General features: G+C 38.3%; 1 long non-coding RNA gene across 1 annotated transcript; it reads right to left on the bottom strand.

Annotated features, from left to right (window-relative positions):
- Positions 1-495: 495 nt before the first annotated feature.
- Positions 496-14,022, bottom strand: LOC143268960 (uncharacterized). Its single transcript, XR_013045211.1, has 3 exons — positions 13,923-14,022; positions 4,588-4,659; positions 496-629 (listed from the first exon to the last, which is right to left on the bottom strand). It is a non-coding gene; the product is annotated as an uncharacterized LOC143268960 (long non-coding RNA).
- Positions 14,023-14,258: the final 236 nt, after the last annotated feature.

The raw sequence follows: 14,258 nt of genomic DNA, 5'->3' as shown, positions 1-14,258 counted from the left end.
TTCTATAAAGTTGAAGATAAGAGCTTGTGTTTTATTTTCCAGACTATTCTCAAAGGCTTGGTAAATGCCTGTGCAGGAAAATGACAGGCAAAGCTTGGGAAACAAAATGAAAAGCCCACAATTATGGACTCAGTAACTTTTTTGAGTATCTGCAATAAGTGAAGAACATTCTGAGTGTTAAGGTTATAGTAAGACAAAAGACCTCCCCCCGCCAAAAAAAAAGGAAAAGACTTGCCTTTATGGTATCAGTTTTCTCTTGGGGAGAAATAAAAAAAAGTGAGCATATAATTGTATGGAACATACATACCTAGGATAAGTACCTGGTTACTAACAGAAAGCATGTAAATAAAAATTTTTAAATGTATTACAAAGAATAGATTAATCTCTCATTTTGATTAGAACAGAAATATTTCCTCACAAGTTATAGGTTTTATTTGACCTTTCCCGGATGTATATAGTGTACTTGGAGAGTACGCACCTCTATTTATAGTCCTGTCTTCTCTTTCCTCTGCATGTCACATTTCTCTTCCTAAATGGCCTCCTTCTGCTTTCATGTGCAGTTTTCAAAAATTAAAATTTCTAAGTCTTGATTATTTCAGTCAATATGATTTCCCATTTCCTCCATTTTCCTGAAAATGGCATAATCCCATTATTTTTCATTACTGTGTTTATCATCCACATTCTATTATCAACCTATCTGTACAGATAGGAGGAAATTTTTTGGGGTTTTTTTTTTTCTTTTTCTTTCTTTTTCCTTCTTTTTTTAGCATTGCAAATCTTTATTTTTCCATTATGGTTTTATATATTTTCAACTTCTTTTTCTTACTCCTCCTCCTCCTCCTCCTCCTCCTCCTTCTTCATCTTCTTCTTCTTCTTCTTTTGATCTTGCCCAATTTTATTTACCAGTTTAGAAATTTACTTGAGTACTGATTTATTTTTGCCCCTAGGGCAAATGTATTTTTTTTTCATTTTACATACCAACCATAGTTTTCCCTCCTTCCCTTCCTCCTACTTCCCCCCTCCCCAATCTTTGCCCCACTGCACCCCTAACTCACTCTTCAGAAAGGGTAAGGCCTCCCTTGGGGAGTCAACAAGGTTTGGCATATCAAGTTGAGGCCGGACCATGCCCCTCTGTGCTGCATCAAGGCTGAGCAAGGTATTTATATATGTATGTATGTATGTATTTTTGGCCTTTCAAGACAGGGTTTCTCTCTGTAACAGTCCTGGCTGTCCTGGAACTCACTTTGTAGAGAGGCTGGCCTCAAACTCACTGAGATTTGACTGCCTCTGCCTCCCAAGTGCAGATAGGAGGATGTTTAATGAGTGCCTATTCATTCAGAAAGAAAACTGTTAACCCAAGACCTAAAAATATTAAGATAGTCATCATTGGCAAAGACTTTTTAAATATTCAATATTATACAAGTATTCATGATTGCATTGGAGTGTTTAAGCTGGACGTTAATGTGACAAAAATTGAGTTTCCAAAATGTTATTTCGTCTAGTTTTAGTGAAATAATAGCAGAGAAAGGACTTGACTGGAGTAGTTTGGTCATTAAAACTGTAGAATTGTACTCAGGGATAAGTAGAACTGGTCATATTTGAGAAATCCGGGGAGCTAGTTAGGATCCTTAGTGCTCATTTACAAAAGGGATTATAGGGCATGTGCATGTCAGTAGTTGTATTGGTTAGTTTTATGTCAACTTGACATAAGCTAGAATCATTTGGAAAGAGGTACACTCAGTTGAGAAAATGTTTCCATAAAACTGCCTATAGGCTCCTCTGAGGGATATCCTCTTAATTTTTGACTATCATGGGAAGGCCCAGGTCCCTGAAGACAGTGTCATCACCAGGCTGGTGATCCTGGAAGCTCTAAGAAAGCAGGCTAAGTGAGTCATGGGAAGCATTCCTGTAAGCAGCATTCCTCAATGCCTTCTGTTTCAGTTCATGGCTCCCAGTTCCTGCCTTGAATTCCTGCCCTGACTTCTCTCAGTGACAGAATGTTACCTAGAAGTTTAAGATGAAATAACCTCTTTCTTCCCAAAGCAGCATTTGGTTACAGTGTTCAATCACAAGAGAAACCTTGTAAGGCAGAAACTGGTGCCAAGAGTGGGGTATTGCTGGAAGAGACCTGACTGTGTTGTTTGGGTGAGGATTGTAGAGGTGTTTGAAACTTTGGGCTGAGAAAATGATTCATTGCCCAGAGTTTAATGGAATGTTATGTGATAACTTGGAAAATAAAAATAATGCGAGCAATGCACATGATTGTGGCCTGGCTTATGGAGTTTTAGAGGGAAGTAAAGACTCTATCAGAGCCGTTTATGTGGTATTTTGAATCAAGAATCTGCTGTTCTTCTCAACTGGAGCTGAAGAATCAGGTATGATTAACAAAAGACCAGGTCCACTATAATGAATCCTTTGTTTTGCTACAATAAAAGTGCCGCAATTCTAGGGATGAAGGATAACCTCTTGTGTTTTTATCCTAAGCACCTTAGCAGACAGGATTGTAATTTCCAGAAATTAGGAAGCCCTTTGGAGCATCAATTACACCTTGTCTTTTACAAAAGGTTCTGTTTGCTTCTGTGATTTTAGTGTCTTTTAGACAACCAACTTTGCTTATGAATACATATATGGATCTCTGAAGGAAATAGCATAGCAAGAGATTTTTTTTTCTTTTCTGCCATGAGTTAAAATATGTCTGGAAACAAATGGTTTAAAACGATGATAGTACATGGGCATACATTATTTGAGCAACATTATGCTAAGCACTATATATCATATGTCTAATTTGATCCCACAATGACATCATATTGTACAAGAAGAAACTACTGTTTAAGGGCAATAGTAATATATCCCAAGGTACAAAGAAAATAAGCAATTTACTATACCCTGGATCCATATGTGTCTCATTCCAAACTATACACTCAAGCATGTAGGAGGTAAACCTTAATTAGCCGTATGTCTTGCACTGACTAACCAATGAAAACCCTTGGGATTTTAAGAATCTGTATACTTCACCTCAAAGCCATTGGAAAAATCAATTTGAAATTTTAATTTGGGAAGAAAATTGTTTTCAAATGTGGAATTGATAATAATGTAGCACTCATAGCCTATGGTAAAGAATTTCCTTAAGATTATTCTAGGGAGTGTAAACAGAACAAGTACAATTTATTATAATTTTAAGGGTATTTTGATAAAATTGTAACCTGTTATGATTCAGAATACAATGTTGAGTTTTGTTAACTCTGATATTTTGAGGAAATGAAAACACTTTAATATAAACTCATGGAGAATAAACTGATGTGGTATATAATATTTGTTGTGAATTGTTGTAAGTTAGATTCTGAGCCATCATAAATACTATTATATATTCCTATGTATATTTGTTGTGAATTGTTGTAAGTTAGATTCTGAGCCATCATAAATACTATTATATATTCCTATGTATTACTCTTATAGCAGTTGTTATTAGCAATGTTTTTTGTGAACAACTAAGCAAGCTTAAATAAAGAACAGAAGAAAAGAAATTGACCTTTTCGTATGTAAAAACAGTGAATGCATAGAAGATGAGACTAAAGAATTTTATAATCTCCCCACTTGTCTGAAACAATCACTCTATTTGATTATCAAAGATTTGAAACCACACAATACACTAAATGATGTGTTGATCCATATAAGAGGAGAGACAGTAGAACAGCCTTGTTTTTGATTATGGTTTAGTGCAAATAAGTGCATTAGCCAATTTTCTTTATGTTCTTACCTGTTGACGAACCACTTGAAATTTTCCACAGCATGCATGTAAATGGTTATTTCTTACTTAGTTGTACATCAATGCCTGGTCAACTAGAACCTAGTTTTACATCTCTTTTTCTACCTGACATTAAGGCTGAAGGTTCTGACCCTATTTGGGAAGACTATTGTTATTCTTCTAATATGTCAATTTAAATAAATTACACATTACTATCTCTCTCTCTCTTTCTTCTTCTTCTTCTTCTTCTTCTTCTTCTTCTTCTTCTTCTTCTTCTTCTTCTTCTTCTTCTTCTTCTCCCTCTTCTTCTTCTTTCCTTCCATCCTTTTCTTTCTTTTGATAATGGTATGACAAACTGATGATCAATGGCAGACTTACATGAGTCAAAGTCTTTGACAGGAGGCAACAACATTATTGATACAAGCCACATGGACAAACTCCTGTCAACAAGCATAGAAGTATAACTTCATATAGGAACAGCAATATACATCTAGGAATAATAATAGAATATACCAGAAAGAGCATATGATGCATCTCTCAGCGATCAGAGCTCATGATAAAAATAGAAATCAGGCCACAGTGCTCTAGAAATCCTATGGAGATAAAATAGCACCCTAGGAACAGCATTTGCTTATTTCTTTTACTTGCAATTAACAGACATGCAAATGTGTTAAAACAGGCTGGCAAATTGAGACGCCCCCACCCCTACACAGTGTTGTTAATAATCAACACTCTCTGTATATTCAAAGTTCTGCTGTCCCCCAATGTCTAACTGGCTGCTAACTAGTTTAGCACTAATTTATTAGATTAATGAAGAAAAGATGCTATGAAGGAAACCTTACCTGTGGTGTCAGGTTCTATGTTCTCTCTCTCTAATTTATGACACTGGTTTGAAAGATGAAAATTGTTCCTTTCTGTAAGAAAGTACATTTATTACCAAAACAAGGAGACACTAACTTGCTATCCAAACAGAATAAAGGAAGATTTATTATGTGCCATTGTTCACTGTATTCAAGAATATTCTTGTATTATAAAGATATTAAATAGTGGTCAGTGATGAAATGCTTACAATTTTCAACTTTAAGGCCTGCTAATATACCTTCCAAATATTCCTGTAAAGAGTCATATGATATGATATATGATTTCAACATATTTTCCATCAGATAAATGTTTTGCTTAAGACTTAGAAACAGACTTGCCTTCATCTATATGAGGGAATAGAAACTCAAGGATAGAATAAGAAACTCAAGATTCCATAGCACATAATAAAACAAAGTAGAAAAAGTCATGATTGAAGTAAGCCTTGGAATTAGCCAGCCTGAATGAGCTCATTAATTTAACAACTTCAACAAACTCTGGAGTATATTTTTCTCATTAGTCATCTCTGGTCCCACAAAAGAGACAATCATGAAGATATAATCCTAGCTTAATGAGGGCTTTCTAAATATAACTCTTCAAAATTAATTAGTCTACTGATCATAAAAATAGAAAGGAATAGGTTGATAGATTCTATAATATTATAACATCTAAAGAAAGACTAAATCCATTTCATTCAACTTAAAATAACTATGAGTATTGTTTCACATGGTACTACTACTAAAATGATGGATGATACTCTTATAAAAACAATTTTCCTTAAAAAATATAATTTATCATTTACCAATTTACCTGGACATCATTCTAAGAAAATTACAAGGCTCTTCAAAACCACTTGTAAGAATGAGAGCTTCGTTTGTAATAATTTCAGAATTACTCTAAGGACAAAGACAACTTTTTAATGAATCGTTTGAAAACTATTTTTCCCTTTATCAAACTATCCTCAAATTGAAAGTACTACATTTATTAGCAAAATTTATTGTCTTAGTCATATGATAAATCCTAAAAATATGAAGAAATATCTCTAAGTAAACTAAATCCCCAAGTTACATGCTACATAATACCTTGTCTCCTTAAATATACATTGTTTATTCAGGTCACAAATGCTATCATCTTTCAACAGAGAGAATCAAGAGTTATACAGTAGTTATAATTCATGCATGTACAACAGTGACCTCATGTGGCTAATACTTTATGCCTGAAACTATTGAGTAAGAATAACAAAAATCTGTGTCATACATCAAGATTTATGTCATAGTGGATGAGGAGAGCCACCCATATCACAAAATAATTCTCTTTCTAAGGCCTCTGATCACAGAGTCAAGCAATCCCTGTCAAGCTTCAATGTGAATTCATTGTGTGTATGTGTACAAGGTTAAGTTGTACACAGATGAATAATATGAAGTACAGTGTGTTGAGAGTCAGAGCTCAGATACTTCTTTTATGTTACCAAAGCACTTGGTACTGATTTTTCATATGTTACACAATTGGCATAAATGCTAATTGAATTCTACTTCATGCTCCTTATCTTGGCTATTTGATTTTCTAACTTGACAGGAATGGCTATAATTTTCTTTCTCAAACTACATACTTTGTTAACCACCTCAAACTATAGTATCCACGAGACTTATTCAAGCATTTGCTTAACAATATTTTTCTACTGTTCTAGCTAGGATTACATTAGTTTCAAATTAATATGTAGCATTTAAAGAAAATGGCTTATAGCCATCTTTCTTTTATAATCAAGGGCAGTTTTCTTTATCACCAATTTCAAAGCCCTGATGTAGTTAAAATATAGGTAACTAACAAATGACATAGTTAAAATCTTAGTTAGATAATTCCTGATTTGGAACATGTGTGCTACCATGATTTCAGAACCAACTTAATATTCAGTAGGTGACAGGCTGTTATTGCCATCACACTCCTTAGAATTTTGCAATGAATCTCCTAGAAGAGGACTAGAGACCATGATTCTGGAGGTTTCTGACAGATGTCTGTGATTGCAGAGTGATTTAGGGTTTGATTTAGTTGAGATCTTCCCTCAAACTTAGATATTCAACATTGTCACGGGGAGCATGCAATAATATTTCTTGCGGAAAGATAGTGAGGATTAAATAAATTTAAAAAAAATTGTATGTGTATCCTGAGACAGGAGAACTACAGGGTGAGAAATGGTCTCAAAATTCAATCACCAATCCATCAATCCAAGCAATATACACCATTTCACAGTGCTTTGGCAGTGTAACTTTTAATGTTTTACACTATTTCTGATTAAAAATATCCTATATTTTTATTTCTCATCTGCTTTCATAATGAGAATCAAGACACACTATATATAGTTCCCATAATGTTCTTCTTTTCTACTATTTTAATCCAATTTTTAGATTATTGTGTGTACATATGTGTGTGTGTTCCTTTTATCCTCTTCTTACTCCAAATATTCACTAGATATGCATGAAAATAATTTTTACTAATATACTATGCATTCTTAGTTGTGCTCAAGAATTTAAAAGATTTCAAAAATGCATATCACTATGTAATTCCTTGTTCTAAAAACTCATTAACCTAAGAAGACTCCTTATCATAATTATATACAAATTTCCTATTACATTTACTATATACTTACACATTTTTAACATAAAGTACTTTTAAAAGCCTGCCGACAAATTATAATATTTAGTACATTCATCTACTTATCTTGTTGCTTATTATAATAATAAGGGCCCACTCAAGAGGGAAAACACACTGGGCAGATGCAGCGGGGGTGGTGGTCTGTGAAAAGTCATTCACACTCAGGTGCTGCGTCTACATGGAGAGTTATTATAATAGAGAAATGAAAAGAAAGATAGGAAGGAGGGGAGAAGAGAGAAGAGAGGAAGAGGGAGAGAGAGACAGAGATCCTCATCAGAGGCAGAGGAGAAGAGGAGAGAGGAAAGAGTGGAGTTTTCCTTAAAATGAGGCCTTTATGTCAGGATATATGGTGGGCTCAGTGGGTGGGATTTCAAGGGGTGGGTCAGCTTATTAACATACAGATCCCCCTCAGTACAAAGCTCCAATGTGAATCTGGTTTTGGTACACTGATGCATTGCTCCCATAAAGCGGGATAGGCTGCCATCTGTATCTTTTAAGTTTCTTTTTCAAACACTGATGGTGGTGGTGGTGGTGGTGGTGGTGGTGGTGGTGGTGGTGGTGGTGGTGGTGGTGGTGGTGGTGGTGTGTGTGTTTTGTTTGTCCTCTTTTGCTCTCTTGAAAAATACTGCTATGAGGCAGACAGTGAGCTCCATCCCACTGGACCTAGTCTTGTCACATTTCAAAGACTTCAAGCATGCTTCCCTATGCTCTGGTGCAGGCTCCTGCCCTCTGGATAGCTGCCAGGCAACCAGGCCTAGGGGAAGGAGAGGAAGGCAGGATGAGCACTAAAAATGTTGAGAACCACTGGCTCAGAGAATTTCTCTCCTTACCTAAAGGCTATTCATGTTTAAGAATGGATGCCTAGCCTACTTATCTTTTCTAACACTTTGATAAGCTTAAGGTATTTTGATAAACTAAATCATATAAGAAACTGTTATATTCTGTAATGATAAACTATACAAAGATCAGGCAATTTCTCAGTCTCTCTAAGGACTATGCCTATGAGTTAAAAGTTTTAGTACTAAATGAAGCTTCAATTTAGAAACTGTTGGTTTTTTTAGGCTCAAACTTAACAGATAGAGGTATAAAGTCCTTTTCCCATGGTCATGCATTTAGCAAAAGCTCCCATAACCCTCAGGAGTTTGAGAAAAGTTCCTGCTTGCTAAAAACGGAGTCATTCTCCTTATCTCTGACAAAGGGAATTTACGGCCCTTTGCTTAACATATGGCTACTGTGCCTATTAACTTGTCAGTCACCTCCAGGATCCTTCAGTTCTTGCTCACAAGCCCTACCCCAGCAAGTCCCAGTCTTATAAAAGCTAATAAGTTATTGTAAACTGTTAAAAATAATTACAAAAAAATCTGACTAAAATGAAGTCTTTAATAAACAAATAGATATTGGTGAAATTATTAAGGCCACTCCATGTAGTTAAAAGGGAGATTTATTTAGTGTTGTAAGTTACAAATGAAGGGATAGGTAGGTTATGGGTTCTGGGAAAGACGCAGCGCAGTATGGCAGTGTTCTCTAGCGTCCAGGGTCCAGGAAATGAGAAGGGGCGCATCTGGATCTCGGGTCTTCAGGGTCCTTCTCTTGGCCCCACCTTGTAGGTGTGACAGTTACTGAAGCCTTGATGGGGGTTGGAACTTCCAGATCAAAGCTGGAATGGCTACCCACTACAAATAGCAGCTGCTGAGAGACATTGGATTATGAAAGAAACTATTGAGTCAAACCAGCCTATATACTTTAAGATATCTTGGCTTCAGAATAAAAAATCACCAAATATGTTACATTTGGGGGGAAATTATGCCTTTGTTTCCACAGGGGAGAAAATATGGTTTCATTCAAAATTAATACAGATCAAATTTGACTCGGGGAGACCTCCTGAAGCTAAAGACATGATGGGGTCGGGGGGGGGGGGGGGAGACGGGGGACGCAGGAAAGACTACAGAACAGGTGACATGTATGTTGATCCCTCTACATGGGAACAGCTCTGAGACTGGACACGTTACAACTAGTTTCCCAAAGACTTGATAATTGTCTCAATTTTCTCAGGGTCCCCTAGAGATGCCACAGTCCAGACAACAGGACAGAGTTTAGAAAACACAATGCCCACATTCCCGAAAGATGGGATGTATGGTTTATGGCTTTTGGCCATTTGGATTCGATGGATTATAAACATTTGTTATGATTTAGGGGGATTGGTTGCAAATTATTACTGGTCATGATAAGAAAAAAAAGAACACTGAGCAAGGAAGGTTCGACTCAGGAATCTTTTTCCAAAGAAAAGGGGAAGGGATCTAAAAAAGATAAATTATTAAATCTACTTTAAAATAAAAATAATAAGATAAAAAGATAGATTATTAAATCTACTTTTCAATTAAAAAATAACTACTAGTCTCAAATATTTCACATTGGTATGGATTTTTATATACTGATACAAATTTAAGCTTCTTTTTGTTATACTGTATATATATTTTACTCTTAAGATGTTTTACCTATACTACTCATTTAAAAATATATAATTGAAAAATACAGATTAATAGTTATCTATAACAATCAAACTTATATTAGATATATTTTCAAGATTAAGCCTAGATTTGTTTAGCTCAGTTTTTTTTTTGTTGTTGTTTTTGTTTTTGTTTTTGTTTTGTTTTTTGTTTTTTGTTTTTTCGAGACAGGGTTTCTCTGTGTAGCTTTGCGCCTTTCCTGGAACTCACTTGGTAGCCCAGGCTGGCCTCGAACTCACAGAGATCCGCCTGCCTCTGCCTCCCGAGTGCTGGGATTAAAGGCGTGCGCCACCACCGCCCAGCTAGCTCAGATATTTTTAATAGACAGTAGCTGTCAAACTTGTCAGAGATCTGATGAAAATGGCATTTAAAATGTTTAATGATGAAAGCTGACTATGCCAGAGACTCCCAGCTCCTAGCAATGACTCTGAAGATGATGGAGCACCCTAATGACTCTACCTAGATTGCTGGTAACACTAACTGCTGGGAAAAAGTACCCCAATGTGGCATTTGCCACCAGAAACCAGTCTAAACTGTGGACAAGCAGGACACTGGAGAATTGTTGGTCCCACTTTTCCTAGACAAAGTAAGGTTAGTCTCCCCTATGTTCTTCCTCCACAGGAAAAAACTCACCTTATGGGTCTGGAAACCAAAGACTGATGCTGTCCTGGTACCTCTGTTCCAAACACTATGGAGGCCACAGGAGCCTGGGATGGCTGTCTAGGTAATGGACTAGTCTGTCATTTTAGGACTCAAAGGTGTGAGTCTACTCCAGCTATTTTACAGACACCTGTTACCTGCTTTTTCTACAATTTGGATTTCAATACAGATTGGTAATACTAATGTGTTTAAAATTTTATGTCTTTTTATAAACTAATAAAACATCACAGAAGCTTCAAAAAAGAAAATCAAAGAAGTCATAAAACTTCCATCTGCTCCTCATAGGACAAAAGGACTCCAGATAAGCACAGCTTAAGTATTTAAGCTGTCTCCCCACCTGTCTAAGTTCCTACATTTTAGCTTCTGGCTCCAGTCTATATCTGTCTCAGCAGATTTCCAGTTGGCTGACAGACACACCCAAGTGTCAGTTGTTGACTACAGCTTCTCCAAATGACTACAAGCCTGGGATTTGCTGAAGGCTGATGTGGACCAGTCCAGCTGATGTAAATGTTTCCTGTCTCTACAGCTGTGTCAGTGAACCAGATGCTTCTGATGAATGTCCCATTGCCTGAATTCCCTCCTTGCTGTTGACTAACATTCCAGATGTCCTGGGCCTTGACATCAACATTCTAGTTTCAACAAGAAGTAGTTACAGAAGAGTGCATATTGCCCTTGTCCTCCAATAGGCTGGAATGTTAGATCAAAAGGAAACTCCCTTTTGTCGGGGACCTGAGATAAAATAAACTGGTCCCCATTCTCATTTCTAGGTTCCTTCTAGATAAGGAACTCTGTCAGCCATCAAAGGGCCTTTGTCCTTTCTGCTAATTGTTGTAGACTCTTACATCATTGATGCCTTAACTAAATAATAATTCCTGTCTGAGTACCATGAAGCTGATAATTAGTAAATCTCAATAATAGCTCCTTGACCCATCTCAAGGATTTGAGATAGAACCAAACTCAAGGAGAGAATGAGAGGTCTAAATCTCCCCCATTTTACAACTGGATCTAGGATTCAGTTTTTTAAAGAGCAAACAAGTTTCAGTGTCTCAAACAAAGGGCTATTCATCAAACAACACCCCTGACAGCAGGAATGAGAGAGAGAGCATGTACAAGACTTGAATCAGCCCTGCACTATTACAAGATAGTGAGCAAAAAAGAACAGTTTCTGTAGCCCCCGAAACAATATTTCATGAGAATTATCTAACTTCTGCCAGCAAATGGTCAAATGAAAAGAGTTACCTTATCCCCACACTTTTACCTAAGCTCTGAGCCCTCCCTTTCTGAGTCTTTCTCTCCTTCCCACATGCATTCCTGAACCTGAGAAATCTCTAACTCCAAAAAATCTCTGCTTATCTGACCTCCACTCTGTTTCTCCAGTATCAGGCAGGCCACTTCTGCCCAATTCCGGCCCCCACATTCACTCTTACTGTCATCTGTTCTCAGGTGCCTTGAGTAGCCTGGACAGGTCTGGAAGCAAGCTAGGATGCATACAAATAAGTTTACAATCAGGACCCACATTGGGATCATAATAATATGGATGGCTCTCTAGCCAGAGATCAGTTTACAGCCTGTCTCCTGGCAGGTCTTTCTAAAGCTGTCTTCAAACCAGCAAGCTATCAAAAAAAAAAAAAAAAAAAAAGGAATTCAAGATACAGAATAAAATCAGTCTTTTGTCTCCCAGAGCTCCCTGACATCAGGGCTAACTTAAGCATCTGGAGAGGGGTCCCCTGACCCCACAGGCAGAAGTTCCAGCTGTGGCATTTAAGGTACCATGGGAAAGATGAGAAAGCCCGTGAACAAAATTGCCAAATGCTGACACACACTATCCAAGAGGCTGCAGAAGGGCTTTCCAGGTCCCTGTTTTAAATGTGTGCTAAAAAAGACCACATGGGCTAGTGCATGCCCTGCCCCCTCAGGCCATCAACTGAGCCTTGTTCAAAAAGGCACCTAGAGAGATGCTGGTCAGCTGACGGCCCTTGTGCACCTTGTGGCATCGGGACATCAAACAAAGTCTTCCAGTAGACCTCCTAGGCTTGGCCATGGGCTCACAGGGAACCCAGGATGCAGCATGGGGGTGATCCATTTCCTTCCTGTTGGACACTGAGCCACTTAATCCTGAGGGAGTTTTGGGGTCCCATCTCTCCTTCTTGTTTCCCTATTGTTGGGGTAGGGGATGGCCTTACCCACCTCATCAGACCCCACCACTTAATTGTACTTTCAGGGGTGTAATGGATGGCTGTTCCAGCTTTGTCCTGGAAGTACTATCCCCATTGAGGCTTCTGGTAACTGTCACGCCTACGAGGCAGGGCTGAGATGGAAGTGCTTAAGACCTGAGATCCAGATGTGCCAGCTCTCTTGGTTCCTGGATCCTGGACACTGGAGGTAGACTGAGCAGAGTTCTCCAGAGAACACCACTGGGCTGCACTTCACCTTTCCCAGACCATGAAACCTATCCCTTCACTTGTAAGTTACCCCACAAAATAAACCTCCCTTTTAACTATGTGGAGTTGCCTTAATATTTCACCAGTACAGGGGTACCTAATGGGAAGAGATTGTCCAGCTAAGGTAGGAACTTTCATTTCATTTGCTCCCTCCATGTGCCTCACTCCAGACCAGTCAGAAGTGCTTCTCATCCTCATACACAGTGTCACAGACACGGCCCTGCTCTCTCTAAAGTTTCAGAGGACATCAGCATCCACTGCCTTGTCATCAATTCCAGAAGAATGAGGTCTCACCCCACAAGCTTTTCTCTTTCTGGTTCCCTCTTCTAACTCAGCTAATTGTTACAGGATCACTATAGAGCTGGAGTTCAAGGACCATCAAGTATATACTGTTAAATGCTCTCAGCAATTGATCACCTGCGTCTCCTGGATGCTAAACTAATAAAGGAAACAGGTGTCTTAAAATAATCTGCCTCTGATAAGACAAATCTCTCTCTCTCTCTCTCTCTCTCTCTCTCTCTCTCTCTCTCTCTCTCTCTCTCTCTCTCTCTCTCACCAATACAGCAGAGTACTAAAACACTACAATGATATGGTCACCAATTCAAGATTTTAAATTTCCCATGGTTGGTTCTTAATATGTTTAAAATTTTTTGAGCTCCAGAGAATCCACCTGGACAGGTCAATAAACTTTGGAACCAGCTTGAATCCACCTGGACAAATCAGATCTGCTTCAGATAGGTGCAACCCAAACTTTCCTGTTCTTGGGACCTCCTTCCTCACCCTGGGGAACCTCCAAAGGAAAAAATAAAAATAATAATAATAATTCTTATTTCTAAGCTTTTCTCTGTCTCACCAGCACCCTCTCAAATACAAGTAGCCAGAGTCCCAGGCTGAGAGGGATGATGGGCAGGTCCAAGGCAACAGACAACAGCCTACCATCCCAGGATGCCTGGCTACCTGAGAAGTCCCCTTCCCTACTCCCCCCAAGAGTCAACCGATGCCCACCAATTCAGCTGTAAGCAGTTTTTCAGCAGAAAGGCACTCCTGTTCCTGTTTACCCACCTTTTTATAATAAACAAAAATTCTGAAATATTAGGATTCTGCCACTCCTCCAGCTACATGACTGCACATGCACAGCTCAGTAGATAAGCAAGGGGTCTTATGTCATCAGTGTGCGGCAGGATCACACAATCTGCGCATGTGTGGCATAGCTCTGTAAGCCCACATGCGCATGAGTAGGGAAATCCTTAAAAAGATGGTCATAGATGCCCCCTCCTTCTGCTCTCTCCTCCTTCTCCCCCTTCTCTCTCTCTCTCTCTCTCTCTCTCTCTCTCTCTCTCTCTCTCTCTCTCTCTCTCTCTCTGTGCATGTGTCTTCCACAGGCCTGGTCACTCTCTT

The sequence above is a fragment of the Peromyscus maniculatus genome, chromosome 16 (genome assembly GCF_049852395.1).
Source record: "Peromyscus maniculatus bairdii isolate BWxNUB_F1_BW_parent chromosome 16, HU_Pman_BW_mat_3.1, whole genome shotgun sequence".
NCBI lineage: Eukaryota > Metazoa > Chordata > Mammalia > Rodentia > Cricetidae > Peromyscus > Peromyscus maniculatus.
This window is presented reverse-complemented; position numbering and strand designations above follow the sequence as displayed.